The 21408-nt window shown below is 47.5% G+C and overlaps 1 protein-coding gene across 3 annotated transcripts in view; it reads right to left on the bottom strand.

Moving 5' to 3' along the window:
• Positions 1 to 21408, bottom strand: part of CORO2A (coronin 2A) — a 50532-nt gene that overhangs the window by 26430 nt on the left and 2694 nt on the right. The window contains exon 1 of one of the 3 annotated variants that reach the window (XM_065662920.1): positions 20961 to 21113. The exons of the other annotated variants lie outside the window; for them this stretch is intronic. The gene's annotated coding sequence lies outside the window, so the exon portion shown is untranslated. Of the gene's footprint in view, positions 1 to 20960; positions 21114 to 21408 lie in introns of those variants that run through there. 3 annotated transcript variants of the gene reach the window in all.

Here is a 21408-nt window from a genome sequence, read left to right as displayed (position 1 = left end):
TTTCTGTCTTCTACTGTCTTTTGTATCCTTGGCATTGACAGTGCCAAGAGCTGGAGGGCGAACAGACCTGGAAATTATTTTCCTCATACTCTGAGGAAGGCCTGAAAGAAGTTTGATGGGCACCTTATCTCCTGGAAATACCAGCTCTAAGGTTTGGCTCCACACAGGTATGAGCTGACCTCTCCAGCACATGCTCTTGGCTTATTTGTGTTCTCTCTCTTTCAGTCCCACCCATGAGCTGCTTTCTCTTGCTCAAAGAGCAGAAAATTAACCTGGGGTGGGAGTAGATGGGGGATTTAAAAACAAACCATAGAATAAGGCACTTGAGCAGAATCAGATCATAAGAAATACTGATGTGGGTCAAACAGAGCACAAATAGGTGGGAGTCACACCACAGCTGGGAGCAGAGGGGATTGGGAGTGTCTTTGACAGCGATGAGATACCCTCAGCTCACCCAGAGAACTACAGCTGGGTGCTGTGATGGTCTCACTCCAGGAAGGAGAGGGTACAAACCAGCCCTTTCCTCATTCCCTTTTGTATAGGCCTGCAAGTCTCTAGCAATGGCTGGACACTCATCAAGGGCTGTGCTGCACCTAGTTAGAGCAGGGAGGAATTCAGTCTACATCGAGGTCAGATGGGAGATGGGTTTGTAATCTGATCAAGAAGTCTGGGGGCAAGAAATCCCACTTAGCATGCTCAGCTTCTATATTGCACGCTCTTCAGAGCATGCCAGCCTTCTGCTCTCAGTCGCCAGGGAGCAGCAAACTCCGAACCGACACGATCTGCCACCAAGCATCTCAGATCATGTTCACACTCACAAAACGTTAACAGCAGAGCCCCACTGCGGCAGGTGATAGGTGATATCAGAAGATGAGGGAACAGGGACCTTCATGCATCCCACTGCTGGCTGTCAGGAAGGACATTCTTCTAATTCCGCGCGCAAACAGCAAAACAATCAACTACCAGGCCCCTATCTGCCAAATGGACACCAGCCACTGAGCATGCATGACTGTGGAGCCAAAAGCATCCACTACCATCCATCCTGATTCAGCAACTGGCTTAGCATCAATGACTACTTTCCACTGACTTTATGCAAGGGCAAAGGCTAAACAATACCATAATTTAATAACCTGGATGGTCACTATGTATTTTCTTTCCTCCCAGGCACATTCCCTGCTCTGAAAATACAAGCAAGGAATGAGGTAGTCTGGCTCTAAGCTGAAATACTTAACCACAGCGGGAGCTGTATTTATTTCCAGAATAGAAATGATACACAAGTGCACAGAGAGAATGATGCTGGACTGTGAGCTCCTGTTGCACTCCACATGCCTGTACTGGGATATCTCATCATAAGTAACACAAACACCAGACAAAAGACTTCAGCTCTGCACACTGCTCTTGAGAAAGGTGGCAGACAGAAGAAAATTCAGCTGAGAGTGGTACAGACCAGTGATCAAAGGTGTGCAACGTGCTATGAAATCCTAAAAGCTTCAGGGTGGAGATGATGGAGGGAAGCCATAACAGTAGGCTTCAAACAGGGAAAAAGTTACTACAAAGAGGATATAAATCATTTATTTTCAAAGTCTAGGGGAGACAGAAAGTCACAAACCATGTGTTTTAACCACATCAGAGAAGTCTCCAATTAGACAGCAAGAAAAACTGTCTAATATCACAGGAGTGGGACAGGGAAGGGCATAAATCTCCATCAGCAGCATTTTGCAGGCAGACTTGATAAAAGCCAGGCAATGACGACAGAGCTCTGGCTGACCGTGATTCAGACAGGAGACAAGACTCAGAGCTAGAACAGAGAAATCACATAATATTGTGATTTCATGTTCATTAAGCCTGCCACATCCAGAGTGTGGCAGGGCTACATCTACTCATACTGGCTGCACTATCCCCCTCAGCAGGGCACCCAGTATTCCTGTTTCAAGCAATTTCAAGTGCAATACTTAATGTCAGAATTGCAATTCTTAACATCGAGCACTAATCAGCTGAATCAGATATAGCTACTGCAGAATGATCTATTTCTTTATGGTTCCAAGAGCTGTGCTGCAAGCCAAGCTGTTCTGCTATGGCCATCATTCCTGCCATTAGCAGGTCAGAATAGCTCCTTTCAAATGTATGTCACTGTTTAGGGTCACTATTAAGAGCGGTATAATGGTAGACAAAAGCCAGAAGTTTCATTTAAGTTCACTTGTTTGATGTAGCATTAGAGCTTAAACCTTCCCTACTGCCCTCATGAAAAAAAGCAGGCCCTTTTCCCTGAGATTAACCTCAACAACTCCATGAGACTACAAAAAGGACACATAGAGGGAAGAGACCATCCCATCCAGCTGCAGACCTGAAGATGATAGTGAGTAAAAGGGGTAGGACATTCAGAAGCAGACATCACAGCATATCATGGAAAAGGAAGGAAACCAAGAAACAAAAGCATTCAAGTGTCATGAAATGGCATCTGGCAAACACACAGGAGCTGAGCAAGCTGCTTCTCTTGACTAGGACACCTGGAGCTCCTTCAAGGAAGGTGTCCAAGGTCCCTGGCTACAGAAAGTTTCTCAGGCTAGCCAGGCTGAGAAGTACCTCCCTTTTTGCGTGGCTCTCCATGGCTATAGTGCACCCACACAACATGCATTCATCGAGACAGGGGTCCTTGGGCACTTCTGTCCCTATTCCAACAGATTAATACTTCATTGACCCAATGCTGTAAAGGGAGGAGGCTTGCTGTAGACTCCAGTGATACAAACAGGCGCCCTACTCCACCAGCTATAACATCACCTTTATTCAAAGCCTTTTTTCACAAGCTTCATCCAAACTAAGCCTGTGCAAGCACAAGATGAGGCATTTCCCACAATGCAGGCATTGAAGCAGAGCACATAAAGGCTCCATGGATAGTAGAATCAGCACTCAATTCAGCCAATGCAGAGCATCTAGTTCTGGTAACTGTATGTAAGCTCTAACAGAAAGCTCTCCAGCTCTGCCTGCCTTCAGCTAAGCAAGGAGAGAACACACTGCCTGTCTGTGCCACTGATTTCAGGGCTATTTCAGTGACCAAAGGACAGCCAGAGCTCTCTGGAGACCAGAATCTGGCACTGTACCTTCTCAAGGAACAGACTTGCATCCCCTTCCCATGCAAACACACTTCGAGATGCTCACACTCTTCAGAACACCCCACGCCTGGGCTGAAAGCCTTTTAGTTCATCATATGCGCAGTGTGGATGGTATATGCCCCTCACCAAACAACTGTTTTCTGTTTTCTTGTGCTGCTCACCTCTAAGCAGGGTATAGATACATGCCAATAAATAATAGTTATCTTTGCTTTATGCTTTCCCAGCTTTGCACAAGAAGCCTCCCTTCTCCTTGAGACATGCACCCCCACATGGCCTGTGTTGCTACTCCTGCACGAAAGCTACCTTGGCATCAGGAGACACAGGCTGAAATCCAGTGAGATAGGGCAGACATTCCCATTCCCTGTACCTAAGGACTGCTGGTTTTGTTCCTGAGAGCCACCTAACATGCACTGCAAATTTCATTACATGACCCCATGTGGGACAGATTGTACCAGAGAACTTCATACCTCAGGAGACCTTGCCTCAGTGCATTCCTGGGGAAAGCAAGTGATATGACAATCTTCCAAACACTTTTAAGTTTACCCCTCATTCCTTCTCTTGCATGCACAGTCAGAACGAGAAAAATGGGAGAAAAGAAGGAATGCAAATGCTCATAAGGGAAATTTTGAAAGTTACAGTGAACATTTTAATCTGAAATGACATGAAAACTTTTCTTTTCCCTTTTCATTTTCTCTTTTGGAACACTAAACTTGTGTGGCACTGGTAATGCCTTTTCCATTTAAACTTCATCATTTTTAGGTGCTTTTTCTATAACCAAAAACCTCACAATGCAGCCTTGCTAGTCTCTTGTGACCACTGTTTGCAGGCATCCAAAGAGTGCCACAAGACACTGAAACTTCCAACTTCATGCAAGCAAGCAGACTGAAGTTGGCAAAAGGACACACAACTAGAAGGCTCCAGAGGAGATACATATCCTATTCTCAGCCCTGTATCAGCAGCCCATGAAATTAAATATTTAAATACACTCAGCTCCAAGCAATAAAACCAAAAGCAAGAACCTCGGGCCTTCCCAAAATCTGCCTATGTCCATGATTTTCTCTTGCGCTCTCTCTCCCACTGTCTTCAACTCAGTTTCATTCATGTTACCCTTCTCTCCTGCTAAATCCTCTCTCCCTCCTCCCTGTCCTTTCCTTCCACACAGCTGATCCTCTCAGAATTCACCCATCCTCATCCAAAAAAAATAATGTACCTTGCTGCCAAAAGACATGACGAGTCACTCTGGGAGACTCAAAAAGCCCTTTTAGCTATCTTGTCTCTGCCAATTGCAATTAGGCAATGTTTACAGCCAGATGATAAGAGCAAGATGTACGTGAAGTCAGGCTCAACAACGCACTGAACATCAAGCTGCACATGGGAAATAGGAAAGACATTCCCATTCCCAGTACCCCAGGACTGCTGGTTTTATGGCTGAGAGCCAGCTAACATGCACTGCAAATTTCATGACATGACCCCATGTGGAACATTTTGTATAAAAGAACTCCATAAAAAGTACTTCCCCTCTCCTCACTCTGCTGTCCCCACAACAGATTTGTGCTGAATCAGGAAGACATGTGCTACCTGCTCTCAAACCAGGCTTATGCAATCTTCACACATGCACAAGGTCTTTGTTTCAATGTCTTCACTTTTAAAGAGACTGTTGGCCCCTCTTCTGATGAGACAGAGGCATGCTTCTTGATGAACCTTAGCAGAGGAACAGCAGAGCAGGATGCTTCAAACCTCTGCTCTTACCTAGCCAGCATCAGCTAGGAAGCAGTGCAGCACATACACCAGGTCAGCAAGGTTAGTGTTTCTTACACCTCCTGCGCAAGATGACTTTCATCAGTATGTGGTACAGCAGCAAGCCTCACATACAGGCACTTCCACTGGGAAACAGCCTCCCCTAGCAGATGACTAGCCAAGCCAACTAAGACTCAGGTCCACCCAGCTAGACTGGGACAACTTTGGCAAAGACAAGTACATCACATCATTGTATTATGTACAAAGACAAGTACATTGCATCATACTCTAAGTAATGCTACTAGTGCTTCTCCCACAGACAAACATCTCTCCCCACGACCTGGTACTGCAGGCCACATACACCCTGCCCCTGAGGTTAAACGAGCATTCAAAGTGACAAACGCTGAAAACACACCCAGATGGCTTTAAAGCTTCCGACCTCACAGCACTCCACATGCATTTCTCACACTTTCTTCTTGCCTTACAAAGAGAAAAGGCTGTTGGGTGCAACCCTGATAGAAGCACAGCGACCATGAAACAAGCAAGCAGCTAGAAAGGTGTCTGCTTGTTGTGCTAGTCTGAAGGTGCCACTTCGTAGCTACAAGCAACCAGTGCTGGGTTTCAGTTTCCCATCCCATGTGTCCTAGCTGGCCATCAGCTTTCGTGACAAGGAAAAGGGCTTCATTAGAAACAGCAGAGGGGGCAAACATGTCCCTCTTTCTAGATCAAGTATTGCAGTAAGATACAGTTTACTGCGAGCAGCACACACAGCTGGCCCACACTGCTACAGGGCCATTCTTGGTTTTCTCTGAAAGGTCATGGCAATGGCCTAAGGACTGGAAGAAAGCAGATGTGTCCCTTATCTTCAAATAGGGCAAGACAGAGGGTCTGGGGAACCTGTTAGAAGGTTTTCAGGGGATGCTGGAGAAAGGAAAATGACATCAAAGTAAAAAAATTACATCAAAAAAGTAAAATATTAGCTGATACACAGATAAGAGTGAGATAGATGGAGAGTCGGCACGGCATTTGTAAACCCTTGCCAGGCCTCAAAAGCCAAGCTGAACTAACAAAAGCCACAATCCTTGCGATACTGTGTACTCAGTTTCCAGTGCTACCATGGTTCCTCACCACAGTGATAAGGTTAGCAAGAAGGTCCTCAAGTGGATAAGTGGTTTGTGAAAAATGAGTAATACCTACTTTTTGAGTGCTACAGGCTCAAGTTTCAATAAACCCTGGCCACCTTGTTCATAAGCCTACATGTCTCCTAGGAAGGCTAAATTCATGGAACATAGGCAGACCATCACAAGTCTTGGAAGTCCGTCTTTTTCCTATTCTTCTCATTCATTTCTCTACACTGTTCCCTAGGATCCTTCCCTAAAGATCTTTTTTCTAATATTCTCCAGTAATGGACAGATCATGATCTTCCTGAGAAGCTTATCTGAGCACTTAGCTGCCTTTACAATGACAAAGCCTTTCCCTGGTTTCAAAACTGAATCTCCTTTTGTGCTATCAATGTCCCTTGCATACCCTATTTGGCCATATCGCAGGAAAAACCTATTCCCTTCTTTCCGCTGCAAGCTTTCCTCCACAGTTGACACAGAGCTTTTCAGTATTCTCCACTTTTTGCCTCCTTCTCCTTCTGTCAGCCACATTTTCTCAGCAGCTGATGAATTTGAACTCCTCGCTTCCAGTCTCTTTGGCTGATCTGTATTCTTCCACAGCAGCTGCATCTAAAACTAGCATACATCTATTTTACTGATATGGGTGAGCAGATGCCTTCTTTATAATTCATCAGATACTCTCCAGTTCATACTTACCATTTTCTTGCTACAGCATGTCACTGCGCTGTGCTCGGCCTGGAAGGAACTGCAGTCCCTGGATACTCCTCTGCAGAACAGCGCTAGTCTGACAGTACTGCATCATCAGAAGACCTGAACCTCTCACTGCAGAACTGATTTTCCCATGCCATCTCTTCAGCTCCTCAAGGCAATTTAAAACCAAAACCCTGTTCTCCTGCAGGCTTCCTGCTCCTGTTCAGTATTTATTCCTTTGTCCTAATTACTAACAAAAGTACCAAATAGCATCAGATGGCAGGAAGAACCCTGTAAAACTCTTCTCAATAAATCCTCACATTCTGCTAATTAGCTGTCACATGAGCTCTCCTGTATGGTTCCCTCACCAGATTTACTGGTACCTTACCACAGACAGGGGTATCTAGTGCATATTTGCTTATCTTAATTGTGTCAAATTGCACTGCACACTTTCCTAGTCAAGACAAATGACGTCTGCTTCTCCATATCCTCTGGGCTTACCACACTCTGCAAGAGGAAGTCTGAGTGTATTGACAGGATTAGTTTTGCGATGCTCATCCTACCTCTTTTGCCTCATTATTTCTCCCACATGTTCTGCTTTTTCTTGTTGTTCTCATATTTTCTTTACAGAAAGGCTGCAGCTTCCCACTGTCCAGAGCTCAGGAATCTCCTCCACCCTCTGCAGAGCTCTCAGAGACAACCTGCTAATTGCTCTGAGTTGATTTCAGACAGTTCTTCATGTGTCCTGCAGCCTGCACTGACTGGAGTTCCCACACATCTGCCATGAGCACTGCCTAACCTTCCCTGTCCCACCGTAGCCCAAATTACCACTCATTCCTTCTTGCTGTTGCATAAGAATTTAGCTAGGCTTGGGTAGAGCTCTGCATTTGTCCCTCAAAGAAGCCAATATGGCTGGAAGCAGTGAGCCCTGAGAAACAGGGCTGTGCTACTGGGCTGATCCCAGGGCAGGTCAAGCCTGCTTAGGTGGTAATAACCAACCCTAGTACACACTGGGGTCCAGGAACAGGAAACTGCTTGTTGCTCTTAACAGCCCGCCAGGAGTGCACGTTCTCTGGGATCTCCAAGGTTTTGTTCTCATGGGGCTTCAGAAACAGGTTTGTGAACCTCAGACCTTAAACTGGGCTCCACTCCAAGCCATGGATACTCTCCTAGGCATACCTGCAAGAGAGCAGGTCATGAACTCCCAGACACACCTCACCATTCAAATTCCACATCTGCTTGTGTAGTAACACTATCAAGGAGAAATTATCAGTAATAAATTCCTTTGGATCCAAAGTCAACGAGACAACATGGTTATGCAGCAACCCAGAGCTTTAAATACCATTTGTACGTGTCATCTCCAACAATACCACAAGCTCCGAGGCTACAGATTTACTGTTATGAAAGTAATAAACAGCAGATATGTGGTTTTCGCCTCTTGGTTCCACCTAACGCAAGGCAAAAGGAAGCACTTGCTTCTTCCACAACTGTAAACTGATAACCAACATCCTGCCTACAAGGATGTTGTCAGTTCACAGTCCCTGTATGGACAACCTGAGCAGTGGATCATGACCTTGACCATGTCACTTGACAGCCAGTTGCTAAAAGACAGCAAAGGCTGCTTCAGTAAGAAACTAGCTGGCTTTTTATGCATTCAACCCACAGAACAGCACAACTACAGTCAGTGGCCACAACTAGGAAACAAAGTCTGTCTTGCTGAGTCCACCACCAGATGCGGTGCAAGCAGGAAAAGCATTTCCCATCTGTGACTCCAGGGTTCGCAGCATCACTTAAAGCTGTTTCTGCAAGAAGCACACACTGCCAGCAGCTCAGAAAGGGATCTCTGCGGTTCAAGCAGCCCAGGCACAGGTATGCATGCTGCAGTTGAGCCTCTTCCCACAAAAAGAGGGCCCGTATCCCAGAGTGTGGCACCCTCAGCCCTGCATGAGGTCCTCCCACTGTGGCTAGTATGCAGAAACACAGGAGCTGTCTCCTACAGCCCTGCTGCTGGTGGTGGGTGCTCCAGCATCTGCCTTCGACAGTGGGAATCCCCATGGGTCAGACTGCTGGATATGCATTAGTGGAGCGTCCAGCATGGGGCACAGCTAAAGCAGCCGCCTGGTTTTCAAACCACGTTGGCATGCATGCCACACCTCAGACACTTGAGCAGTGTCAGAGACACAGTTCAAGTCGGTGCCACAAGAAAACTGAGTTACTGGTGAGGTCTCACAAGCAGGACCAGTCTAGCCAGCAGTTCCGCATGAATAATGCATTAAAAATGAATAAATAAATCCAGGAATAGTTTGTAAACTAGAGATGAGGTGGAGAGCCATTAGTGAAGTGATCTTGCATTGCTTTTTCTATCTCAGTGTTCAGGAAAAAAAGGCTTAAGAGCAATCCAGACTCCCAAGGGAATCAACAAAACCAAACAAAGGACTGTACCACTGCTCACAGCCTCAAGGCAGTGCATTAGCTCTTAGGGAAGGTCTCATGAATAATGCAGCATGTCTTCCAGAGCATCTGTACTCCAGTCAATCCACGGTAGCTGTCGTGGTTTAACACACACTGGATTTCCAAAAAACACAGCACGGCACCAGCTACTAAGAAGGAGAAAAATGACTGCTACTGCTGAACCTACAGCAGTAGCAAAAATAAAACACCTTTCAGCACGTCTTTCTATCAGGCTACAGGACTTTCTCACAGCTGCTCAGAGGCAGATCCTTGGAAAATCAACCCTATCTGCCACCAGAGCTGGAAACCTACTAAATCAGGCTGCCGGGAGCCAGTCTCTTAAATCACCCATCCTGCGACAGGCCTCGATTTTATCAATTGCCTTTCTTTGTCTTTTGTTCCTAAAGGATCCGCACTCACTGTTAAGGGGCTCAACATCACGGCTTCAGGCTGTGCCAGCCCCAGAACCATCAGCCTGCAGCCTGCTCCTCTCCTTCCCTACAGGGACAAGGTAGTCCCATAGCGCACCAAGCCTCTCTCCTGAGCTGTAAAAGCAGCTTCATGATCAAAGCACCCTTCCCCAGCACGCGGGTACAAGCAAAGAGCCTTCACCAAAGCCTGGCTTCAGCCATACGCTCAAACCTCAGTGTTTTCAGAGGCAAGGCAGCTGATGGACAGCACCATCACTAGCGCCAGTTTGAACATCAGTCCTCTTCAGAAGCACGAAGGTGCCTTCTCCCTGGCAGCTCTTGGAGAAGGAGTTTCCTTGGAGCTGAGGAAACTGCTTCTGTCACTTCCTCCCAGCAGCAAAACCTGCAGGCTGCTGGTGACCTGAGGGAGAGCACCATGCTGGTGCGAACGGATTAGGGTCTGCATAGGTGGGGTGGGACAAAATGACAACAGCAAGAAAGATCTCAAAGGAGACCATATTCTACAGAGCTTTCATCAGAAAACTTAAAAACATTTGCAGCTCTCCAGCATGGCAAACATACTTAAATATAGTGCCCTGGAAAGCTGGTTGTGAAAAACACCTCTGCCTGTAGTATAAACATTGCGCAAATGCAGAGGATGTGAAGCAGGGGGTGAAGTTGTCACTCAAGATGGAAATAAGTGGATTCCCTCATCCACAAAACAATGAGGCCCAAACCTTTCTCTGAGCAGGCACAGCAGCCCCTCTTGCCCCTTGTTTTCAGCGCACACTAGCTGGGGCAGGACATGAGCTCTCACACGTGTCTCTGGGAGAAGGCATGGCAGACCTTCGCCCATGCTAGCAGTAGGTCAGAACTTACAGAGGTGGCCACAGCCTTAGGAGAGCTTACATGGTGGCCACAGCCTTAGGAGAGGTGGGATAGCAGCTCCTCTGCTGACACAGGCATCATCTGTACTTTTGCCTCCCCCAGGTGTCAGCTTGTGCTCAGGGAGGCAAACACTGCATGAAAACTTGGCCTGTAAACAGCAAGATGTCAGCATTCCATTGCCACCCTGCACACCACAAACATCACCACTAGCTGACACCACGTCTTCTCAGAGCATCCTTCTAGCAAGAGAACCCGAAGCAGCCCACCAAGGAGCAAGGACACACCAAAGCCCCAAACTTGGCAAAAAACACATTGTGCAAATTTTGTTCCTGTTAGAAGATACACCAACTATTGTGAACCTTAAAATAACTTTAGACATGTATGTCTGGACAGGCCTGGGCTGCTAGGAGTGAAACAAGAGCCCTCTCCACAAGGCAAGATTGGTTGAGACAGCAAAAAAGCAGTGGCCATCCTGGCTGAGCTTCCCAGCTGCATTTGTACTCAGTCAAAGCTGAAACCACAGTGCACACCCCAAGGCAGGCAGCAATGCCCAGCGGGGTCCAGCACAGAAACTCCCTGATGGTGACACCTGCTCGCGGTATTGCCGCATCCCCGCCACCCAGTATTACTGCATGGCTGCGCTCTTCTGTCACGCGGGCACAGCAGGGAGATGGACGAGGAAGCTATAAAATAGCCCAGCCAGGCTATTTTTAACTGGGTCATCCCAGCACAGCCAGCGGCAACAGCCAGGAGCAGGGAAGAAAGCAAGGAGAAAAGGTGTCAGAGACCGCAGCCTCAGGCAGCTCTTAAGAAGCAGTCTCTGCTATCACCTGGGCTAATGAGGAGCCCAAGACTGTATTTTGGGTAGGCATCCCCAGAACATTGTACAGTGAGGCCACATCACGAAGTACTGGCTGAATTGTCACCCATTCTTTACTGCCGGGGTCCCTCCCAAGCCTGACAATGTGTACTTGAGCCTCCCCTGGGACAAGCGGGAGGAGCAAGAAGAAATTAAAACAATAAAGCATACAGAAACACAAGAAAAAATTAGGCCAGAAGGCACTTCTGGAGGTCCCAAGTCCTACCCTCACCCCCTGGGAAAGCCCACTGCAAGGGCAGGTCATGTTGCTCAGACTTTCCAGCTGAGTTTGGAAGTCCAACAGGGACAGAGATCCCACAGCCTCTATGGGAAACCTGTCTGCCCACATTCGTGTGGAGAAGCCCAGGCTGCAGGGCTTGCAAAGTGACCTAGGTGACTGGTCAAACTTGTTGCCCACCAGAACCCCACAGCCTTCAACTGACGAGTAGCTCTCTTGCTCTCTAGCCTGAGCCATTGCAGGGAGCTGCTGCAAATCAGGAGCAGAGGTTGACTTTACCTTTACTGAAACTCATGGGGGGCTGGTCTTCCTCTCTTGAGAGGCATAAAGCTGGCCGGGAGCCTTCAGGTTGCTTAGGAAGCCCAGGGGCTGGGAGGTGCCCATGTAGGGGTCTGTTGCCAGACCTCGGACTTTCCTGCAGTGGCCAGACAAGCATTGCTCTTCCCAAGAGCAACCCAAGTAATTTACCCTGGAGCAAGGGAGCCTGAGGCTCCTGCGGCACCATCACTGTCCCGCTGCCAGTGGCGCCTGGAGCTGCACTTCCTGCAGGTTCACACCTCACTGAGGCTCAGGGAGTGAACCACCACCTCACTGCACACACATGCCCCAGGCTGCGGAAGTTACTCCGTGAATACTTTTAAGCCAACATCAGCAGAAATCCAGGTGAAGAGCATGGCCCACCCTGCAATGAGTGTGGAGAACATTGTGCTCAGTCAATACAAAGTCATCTTGTTCTGATTTTTGTATTGACCACGCATTTGTATTCCCCTGGGGACAGGGGAATCCTCCAGGGATGCTTTCACTCAGTGACAGCACCATTTTCTGACAAGTCCAGACTCCCCCTTCACCACATGTCCCATATCAGCTTCATGCGGGTGCCCCTACTCCGCAAGCTCTGGCAGAAAGGTGATGCATTGAGGACACAAATCAAGGCTTAAGGCAACACGGCCTTTAAGAAACACAGTAGTGGGTCAGGGCAGTGGGAGAGGCAAGTGAGACCCAAAATGATGCCAAAACTCAACTCAGTTTCATCAGGCTTATCACAGCTCCCAGGAAGGGCAGGGAGCAGTGTGACTGAAGCAAAGGATGGGGCCACCTCAGCCTCATTGGAGAGCAAGCTCCTCCTTTCCCTGGATCACCTGCAGCTTTCCAAGATAGCCTGTGTACTCCGGCAGAAAGGTAAGGCCCTGCCTACATTCTCCAGAGACAATACCCTCTTTCACTCTGCCAGTTACCAGGGCAGCAAAGAAAATATTATTGCTTATCAACTTCCTTGTGAGTATAATGTGCCTCTGAATTCAATGGGAGGGCAAATTCCACCTTACAGAGCTCTTCTACCCTGGCAAGATCCTGCTCTGTTACGAAAGAAAAGCAAATACAACAATCCTGGTTCAAAGAACAATCAAAACTGGAGGCCTCCTCCACCCCACACACTGCAAAAAACTCATTGGAAAGAGGAAGTGGTGAAATGCACAAACTTTAAGAGACATTGACACGTTTCTTGTTAGAAAGGCAGACTCAAAAAGCTCATAGCCTGACCTTCTGCAAGCTCAGCAGTTTCTCCTGAAACCAGAGCACCACGCTTTCACTCTCCTATTTCATAGGAAGAAGCCTCCTGCTATTCAAGGCCAAGCCAGATTCTGAGTTTCAGGAAAAAAAAGTTCAGCTCCCCATTCAAAAGCTGAAGCTGGGTCTCAGTAGCCGACCACGTGCTTTGGGAAGATAGGGATGTTTGGTCCTACTGCTCTTTATCATGATGTTTAAGTATGACTGCAGACATCTGGCAGATTGGGTGTCTCTGCTAAACGCTACTGTACAGAAGGCTTTCCTTGCAGAAAAGCTGAGATTTACTGGCGGGGGGGGGGGGGGGGTGGCACTGGCTATCTTGAGAGTATCCCAAGACTTTAATTAGTTGCCCACAGAAGCCCAAATGGGGTCCAATGGGCTAGCCAGGGTTCTTCCCAAACTCTTCTGCCTAGCAGAGGAGCTGTGGCTGCCACCGGGACACAGGTATGTTAGGAAAAGTGAAGTGGCCAGCAGGGCGGCAAGGCAGTGGAAATACACCAAGCGCAGGTGTTTCCCCTGAGTTTTGTGAAAGTTTGTAAGCTACACTTGAATGTCTAAGATGTAGCCCTTAACTTCTAATGTGATTCGATGTAACGGCACTCCCAGGACTGAAGGTTTGTGCACTGCCCAGACCACCCAGGTTAGAACACTTGCAGGATGTGATAGGATTCTGTCGAGCAAGCGCAAGCCTGGCCTTAGGATCTCATCTCTGAAGCTACCTGGGAAAACGGAGTCTGATCAACCAGGTGAAAATGGAACCTAACACAGAGCCGGGCACTGACCCAGCTCTGACTGTCTGGGTTGGAGAGCACAAGCACGGATGCGAGAACACAGCCGAGGGGACCTCATTCATCTCTGGGAGTCTCCAGGACAGCCTCACAACCAACCTGCCCGTAGCTCTAAATCAGGGCAGATGTGGAGCCTTCAGAACCCAAGATGAGGAGCTCCACCAGCCTGGTGCCAGGAGATGCAGCTTTCTCTCACGTCTGACCTACTTCCCTCCAGCTGCAGCTTGCGTCCTTTTCTCCTTGTCACACTCTGTAACTACCAGGAAGAGTCTGGCTCTGTAACCACCCTTACAGGAGTTGTATCACACTGCTAGTAAATCGGTTTGGCAGCAAAAGACACAGATACCTACAACCATAGACTAGACAAGAACCAGCTGCGGGTTTCCCACTCATAAGCCATGGAGCAAAGGAAAGCGGTCCCCATCCTTCTGGGAGCAATGACAGCAGGATCTTGTTCCTTGAAAGGTGGCAGGCAGCATCAGGTCTTCTCTGCAGTCCATAGCTGCAGAGTTCTTTCATCTCCCTTGCAGCATCATCTGCCTGCAAAAAACACTCAAGGACCCACAGAACAGCAGAATGTGGAGAGCTCTCCAGCAACCATACAGTGCCTGTGGAATTGCTTTATGATTGCAATTGAGGGTTTTCCCTTTAACTGGCTGATTAAATCAGAATTGGCATTGCTCTGCTCTCTAGAAAAACTCTTAAAGCACTTCAGCTAACAGCAGGCCCCATTTATCTCATGCATGACAAACCAGCAAAAGAGCACAGCAAAGGCAAGTGCTACAGACACAACAGCCAATGCTTTCTTGCAGCACCACAAGTTTTAAATCAATTCACCATTTAGAGCAGCAACAGCAGGTTCAGTTATGCTCTTTTCAGTTCTTAGCCTGTCTTTGACTAATGCTAACTAAGTGGGAGGACTACCAATGCCTTCTTTGCCAGGGAAATGAGATTCTGTGCCCATTTATTCACCCTGTGGGCTTGGCAAATGCAAAGTATCTTGGAAATCAGTGGCATCATTCTGAACCGAATCCGTTGGTGCAAGTGCAGCAGTAGTGTTTGGTTCCGACTGGAAGCATGTTTTTGAAGCACATCTCCTTACTGCTGCCATTTACTGCACTCCAGTTTGCACTGCAAAGCAGTCATGGAGCATGCAGACAGTATTCACTGCAGATGAAACTAAAATCATTCCAGAATCAAAAGCCAGGGCACTCCATCTGCTAATGGGATCAGCTGAGTCAAATTAAAACATCCAAAATGCCTGAAGATATGAAGTCCTGGTACCACTTCTTTCACTTCACAGATCTACTCCTCTTGGATTGTAGATGTGGCTATAGTTAACAGAGGGGTGAGGTCAGGCACTGCACAGACACTTTTCCATAGATACCCCTCTCCTGACCTTCAGCCTTGCCTGCCTTAGAGTCATAGAATAGTTTGTGTTTGGAAAGGACCTCCAAAGCTCATCTAATCTAACCCCCCCTGCAATGAGCAGGGACATCATACACTAGATCAGGTTGCCCAGAACCACATCCAGCCTGGCCTTGAATGTCTCCAGGGATGGCTCATCCACCACCTCTCTGGGCAGCCTGTGACAGTGTTTCACCACCCTTACTGTGAAAGGCTTCTTCCTCACATCCAGCCTCACATCCAGGTCTTCAGATACACCGTTTTCTTTACCTCTTCTCCTCCATGTATTGATCTCTTTTAATGGGTTTGAATGTTCCTCCATCTCTGACCATTTTGTTCAGCATCACTGCTCTGCTCTGTGACCTGTCCCCCTCTTCACACCTCATCAATGAAGATCAGCCTCTCCTATCATGTAGTAGCTTATTCCCCAAGTATTTTACTCCTGACAGGCTCTGCATATCTCCTCCAGTACAGGTTTTGATCATTCTCCCTCTCCTCCACGCCTTACAGCTGGAAATCACCCCACGCAGAACCACCACACCCCAGCTGAGCTCCCTGCTACAGGCTCACTCTCTCTAGCACTGCTACTTTCCTATTTCTCCAGCACAGCCAATACGATGCCAACAAGCTGATCTTTCAGCCTTTGAGTCAAGTCTGGGCACCTGTGCCTCATGGGCTTTTCGAGCCAAGGGCTTATCTGCCTGCTCAGCCAGCCCTAATGGATTTTCCACCTGCAGATTCATCTAATGGGTTTGCTTGAACCACATCACTGACATCCTGTGTCAATGAGTTCCACTGTTTATATGTATCCTGTTGTTTCTGGGCAGCGATAAACAGAGAAACAATCACTCCCTATCTGAACTCTACATCCCATCATCTTACCATATGTCATATCCCTTTTGAGGCATAACTTTTCTAAACTACTAGAGAAGCAGTTGCTCCTCTGCTGCCAGTCTTCTGCACTACCAGGTCCTCAGTGAGCTGCAGAAAGCTAGCATTGCATGAGGCATTGAAGGCACAGATGCATTGTAGATGTAGCCAGACAGTGTCTGATCTTTCCACAGCGCCAGTAGAAAGGGAAAATAAAAACAAAAATAAGAATAGGAAAGGTAGCATGGGCCTTGAAGTCTGGCTGTGAATTAAAGGAGCATTTGAACTCCTGATATAATGCAGGCCAGGCAACTTGGGACGCAATCTCCATGCCTTAGGCAGCAAAACCAAAGACTGTCTGTGTGAAGAAGAGCAAGAAGAAAAGCACTGGGTAGGACACACTGGGCTACACTGCACCTGACTGAATACACATTTTTCTGTGGATATCTTATATGTGCTCATGTAATTACATCTGCATCTAGGGTTCTTCAATACCAGGGAAAGTCTTCAGGCTCCAGGAAACTTCTGCAGACGGCTCAGAGCCAGAGGAGCACCCAGCTGCTGCTCAGAGATGACACCAAGTGGGAACAGCCCCACAGAGGGATGGAGCAGGCTGAGAGCTACCACTGTTCAGCGTGACACCCTGCAACGCCAGGGAACTGAGGCACAGGAAGGACAGCAGATAATGACACAGGCAGGTATGGAAGCAAAGAAAGGGAAGGAGGTTTTGAAAGGGCTTAAAATAGAGATATGAATTTCCTGGGAAAGACATCCCCTTACATTTATAAACTAAGACACCGTGCAATCACTTGCCAGTATCAGTTGCACCAGAGGCAGCAGTGAAAGGTGTGTGAAAGCCTTCTTGTGCCACGATGGTGTCTGTGCCATTAATCTTCCAACCCCCCACAACTAAGCTTGACTGCAAGTCAGGCAGAAACAAGAGTACAAACACTGTTATTTTAGTTTTAATATGTTGCTATCATGAAGCCACAGAAAAGTTCACATTGTGAGTCATTAATGCAAGGAAGAATAGGTAAGATGCTGGAAAACACTTCAGAAATACACAAAATCATACACAAGGTAATGACTGGTTTCACCGGTTTCTCAAAGCTGAAAGAAGAAAAGGTAGAGAAATTGCAACTTCAGTTCCCTCTTTACACATCAAACAGTCACACATCAAGTTTTCAGTTAAGCTCAAGAAGTCCTGTTCCACTAACAGCCCACAAAAGGCTGGACATCAAAACCAAGCTCTCAACAGTCAAAAATTCCCCAAGCTAACAGCAAGATGAGCTTTACTGAAATGCTTTCTGAAGCTGCAGGGATGAGCACAATATATACAAGCACATCCTTTGATATTCTGCCTTCATCCAGTGGACCCATAAGGCAGCAGAAAATTCTTACCACTCACCCAAGTTTAATACTTGGCATGAGTGTTGGGAAAGAAGCATTGGAGATAGCGATCATAGAATCATAGAATAGTTAGGGTTGGAAAGGACCTCACGATCATCTAGTTCCAACCCCCCTGCCATGGGCAGGGACACCTCACACTAAAAAGATCAAGGTAGAATCAAAGTAGACTTTACAGGTGGACTTCAGCTATGGGGTTCTTTGGTTTAACTTCTTGGACTATTGTCTCCTAATGTCATTACCAGGTTTTCACTTCTAGTATCATGAGAGAATCACAGGCAAATTTAGGCTGGTAGGAGACTCGGCAGCCCTAGCTTCTAGTCCAAGCAGCCTCTGAGTCAGGTGTCCTAGGTGTCCTGAGTTCAGCAGTAACAGCCATTTTTCTCCTTCTCAGGAGCTGGTGCAGTGCTGTGGTTTTGACTTCCAGCCTGGGAACAGCGCTGATAACGCCAATGTTATTAGTTGTTGCTCAGTAATGTTTAGTCTGACCAAGGACTTTTCAGACTCATGCTCTGCCAGGGAGGAGGGGCACAGGAAGCTGGGAGGAGGCAGAGACAGGACACCTGACCAAAACTAGCCAAAGGGGTATTCCATATCACAGCATGTCATGCCCAGTATATAAACTGGGGGCAGTTACCCGGAAGGGCTAGATCACTGCTCGGGTTGGGCTGGGTATCGGTTGGCGGGTGATGAGCAGCTGTACTCTCTTCCCTTGTTATTTCCCTTATCATTATTATTACTGGTGGTAGCAGTAGTGGTTTTGTGTTACACCTTAGTTACTGAACTGCTCTTATCTCAGCCTGTGGGAGTTACATTCATTCCATTCTCCTCCCCATCCCTCCAGGAGCAGGAAGAGAAGGAAAGGGAGGAGTGAGCAAGCGGCTGCGTAGTTCTGAGTTACCAGCTCGACTTGAACCATGACATTAGGTTTCTTAGGGTCTGGCCCACATGAATTCTGAAAATGTCTGAAGGTGGAGGTAGGCAAGCAAAGCATCCTGCTAAGGCCCTGTCTGGCTGATAACTTGTGACCTCAGCCAGTCAGTACACACTACCACAGAGGCAGGTACTGGTCCTGCACAGTGCTCTGTGTAGGGGATGACTCCAAGGGGGTGAGTCACCTACCCCTTCTGCTCCAGATCTCCAGCCAACACAGTCAGAAGTCCATCTTCACTTACAGTTAGTGTCCAAAGTGGCTCAGAGGACTGCTGCCTTCAAACTGTCACCCCTCCAGTGACCATAAGCCAAAACACAGGAGAGAAAGTTAGTTGTCATGCTAGGGAACAAGAAAACCACCTTGGGGTTCTAAAAGCAAAGTCCAGCAGAACACGCAGAGAGCTCGGGAAGAGGAGTGTATGCTCTCCAACATGGTGAGACAGGATGCTCTGGGGGCAACAAACCAGGGAAAGGAATCTCTGCAGGATGCCAGGTGGCTGCTGTTCAGCTAAAGGCAGGCTCAGAGATGTCACTACCTCCAGAGAACACTGCTGTCTGCACTGAGTGACATTATTTAGAAGATCATCCTGTTCAAGTTTCTAGCAATGCATCATCCTGGGATGCTCTTCGCACAATTCCTCCTCTTTGTTGCTAAAAAAACACAACCACATCCTTATTTTGCCAAATAATAACTTCTGCCTCCAGCAACTGGCTCTCATGCTGGTTTGTCAGCTGGACTGAAAAATCCATTATCTATGAAGATACAAGAGGATTCTGATCTTTTCAAGTCCACAGGAACCAAGAGTTCACCAAAACACAACCTGGATGCCAAGAAAGATATAAGTGCCAACTTTACACTTGAGCTTTTACTCTATTTACTCTATTGCTTTTTACTCTCTCAGTGAGGGCTTGGGTATTTCTGCTCAAAGACTTCGTTTTCAGGTTGCATCACACCCATTGCACAGGCTTAATGTACGGCAAGGGCAAGAACCTCAAAGAGATGCAAGGGGGTGCAGAGTCAAGCCCTTCAATCCCTGTTAAACTTTTAAGTGAATGCCATGACTTTTGAAACTGTGAAAAACTGAATTCATATCGATTTCGACTGGAAGCTGTTGATGCCAGGCTATCATTAGCAAAATTGATCTTTTCAATTAAGACTTCAGGCATCAGTTACTGACACCAAGACCTTCACAAATTCAGAGAAACATGAGCTACAGCCATGACTACAGGCAGGAGGGGTCAGAAGAGAAACTCTGATCTTCCCTGGCTGTAAGGGAAAGAGCCTCTATATGTAGGAGGAGCTGAATATTCTGAGAGCAGGAACTTGGAGCAATGCTATTCTGATTTTGTTTTTGTTCCTCTGTGCGTGTATTTTGGTATTCAAATTAAATTAGGGAAAATGGCAGAGAAAAATAATGTGAACTAATTACATTTAAGTAGACGTTAGCAAGACAGTCTTTGACTTCTTGTATTTGTCTATTGCAATTAAAGAGCTGCCTAGGTCCTCTGCACCTATTACCCTTCAATTTTGTTGCCAGCACAGGCTCATTTCAGTGAGCAGATAGGATGGAAGAAACCAGAGGATGACAAGGAACACTGGTCATTCCTGGCATCATTCATGCTTCCAGGCAGTGCTCCCAGTAACATCAATATGAGGTTCCTTACAAAAGAGTATTGCAACTGTGCCTGTTTAAGCACAGCTTCCAGAGCTGGAGAAGGAAAAACAAGATGGAGTTTGGCCTCTCCTGTTTCCTTGAAGCTATCTAATCAGTCTCCAAGGACTTTGTCTCAATCTCAGGAATAAAATTACCACAAAGGCTGGGAGTTTCTGCTGCTTGGTCTTCCTTATCATTTTCCTCTGTGACTTTGTCCCACAGAGAGAGGCGGCGCAGTCACAGGTGCAGAAGACCTCCTCTCTGCAGGTAGGAACGTCCATGTTTCGTGGTGCAGAGTTAAAGAGCACAGCGACTCACCAGACCGGGAAGAACCCCCTGCACAAGCCAGAGCCCAGAAGGATGCTCAGGAGGCAGAGAGAGGCCAAGCTTCGGGCATCACATTGGAAAATGCGAAACTGTGTGAAATAGAGCAGGTCAGCAGGGGAAGAGTGAACAGGGCTTCGAGCTGCATGCCATCATGCAGCAGCATGTCTCCACTCTTTAGAAAGGGCTTTGCTTGGCTCACGGTCAGAGAGTCCCATTTCGAATCTCAAAGTGCTTTGGAAATAGCACCAGCATTACCCTAATGGAGCGCTGCGGGGTGTATTGTCAAAATGGAGACTTGCTGGCAAGCCTGCAGCACTGCAGTGGGGAAACCCCTGGAAATACTAGGCCAGTCTGGCTTCTCCTCACAAGGCAGGATAACCCCGTGCGTGTCAAACCCCCTCAGCCCATACAGCCTCCTGGGTGATCTAAAGGTCTTTCCTGTTTCTCCTGCAGAGAGGCAGGAGGCGCGTCAGTGTAATTGTTACGTGCTGCGGGCTGCTCACCTCAGCTGGCTCTCTGTAGCCAGAGCAGCTTAACGCGCACTCCAGGGAAGCCAGGTAATGACTAGATGTGAAACACTTCACCGCAGCATCACTCCTGTCTTCTTGACGGGGAAGCAGGAGAACAGCCCATCTGTGTGCACCAGGAGGTGCAGCCACCATCCAGCCTCACTAGGTATGGGTTTGCAGGTGCCCTTGGGTCTGAGCAGGAGGTTCAGCAGCGAGCTCCTCAGCAGTACCCAGTCCTCACACCACTGGACAACTGTGATACTGTTAAATGAATACATTTTGTTGTCAAAACAGGCTGCTGCTGTTTGTAAGTGGCATACAGGAACACTCAGATAAGGCAGTGGGTTGTCTGGTTTTTTTAATTCAAGCAAACTCTCTTGGAGAAGGCTTATTTGTGAAAGTGAAGGATAGGGTCTGGCCGTGAAGGTTCAGAACTCTGCTG

The sequence above is a fragment of the Lathamus discolor genome, chromosome Z (assembly GCF_037157495.1).
Source record: "Lathamus discolor isolate bLatDis1 chromosome Z, bLatDis1.hap1, whole genome shotgun sequence".
Taxonomy (NCBI): Eukaryota; Metazoa; Chordata; class Aves; order Psittaciformes; family Psittacidae; genus Lathamus; species Lathamus discolor.
Note: the sequence above shows the minus strand (reverse complement) of the source record. Positions and strands in the feature narration are given on the sequence as shown.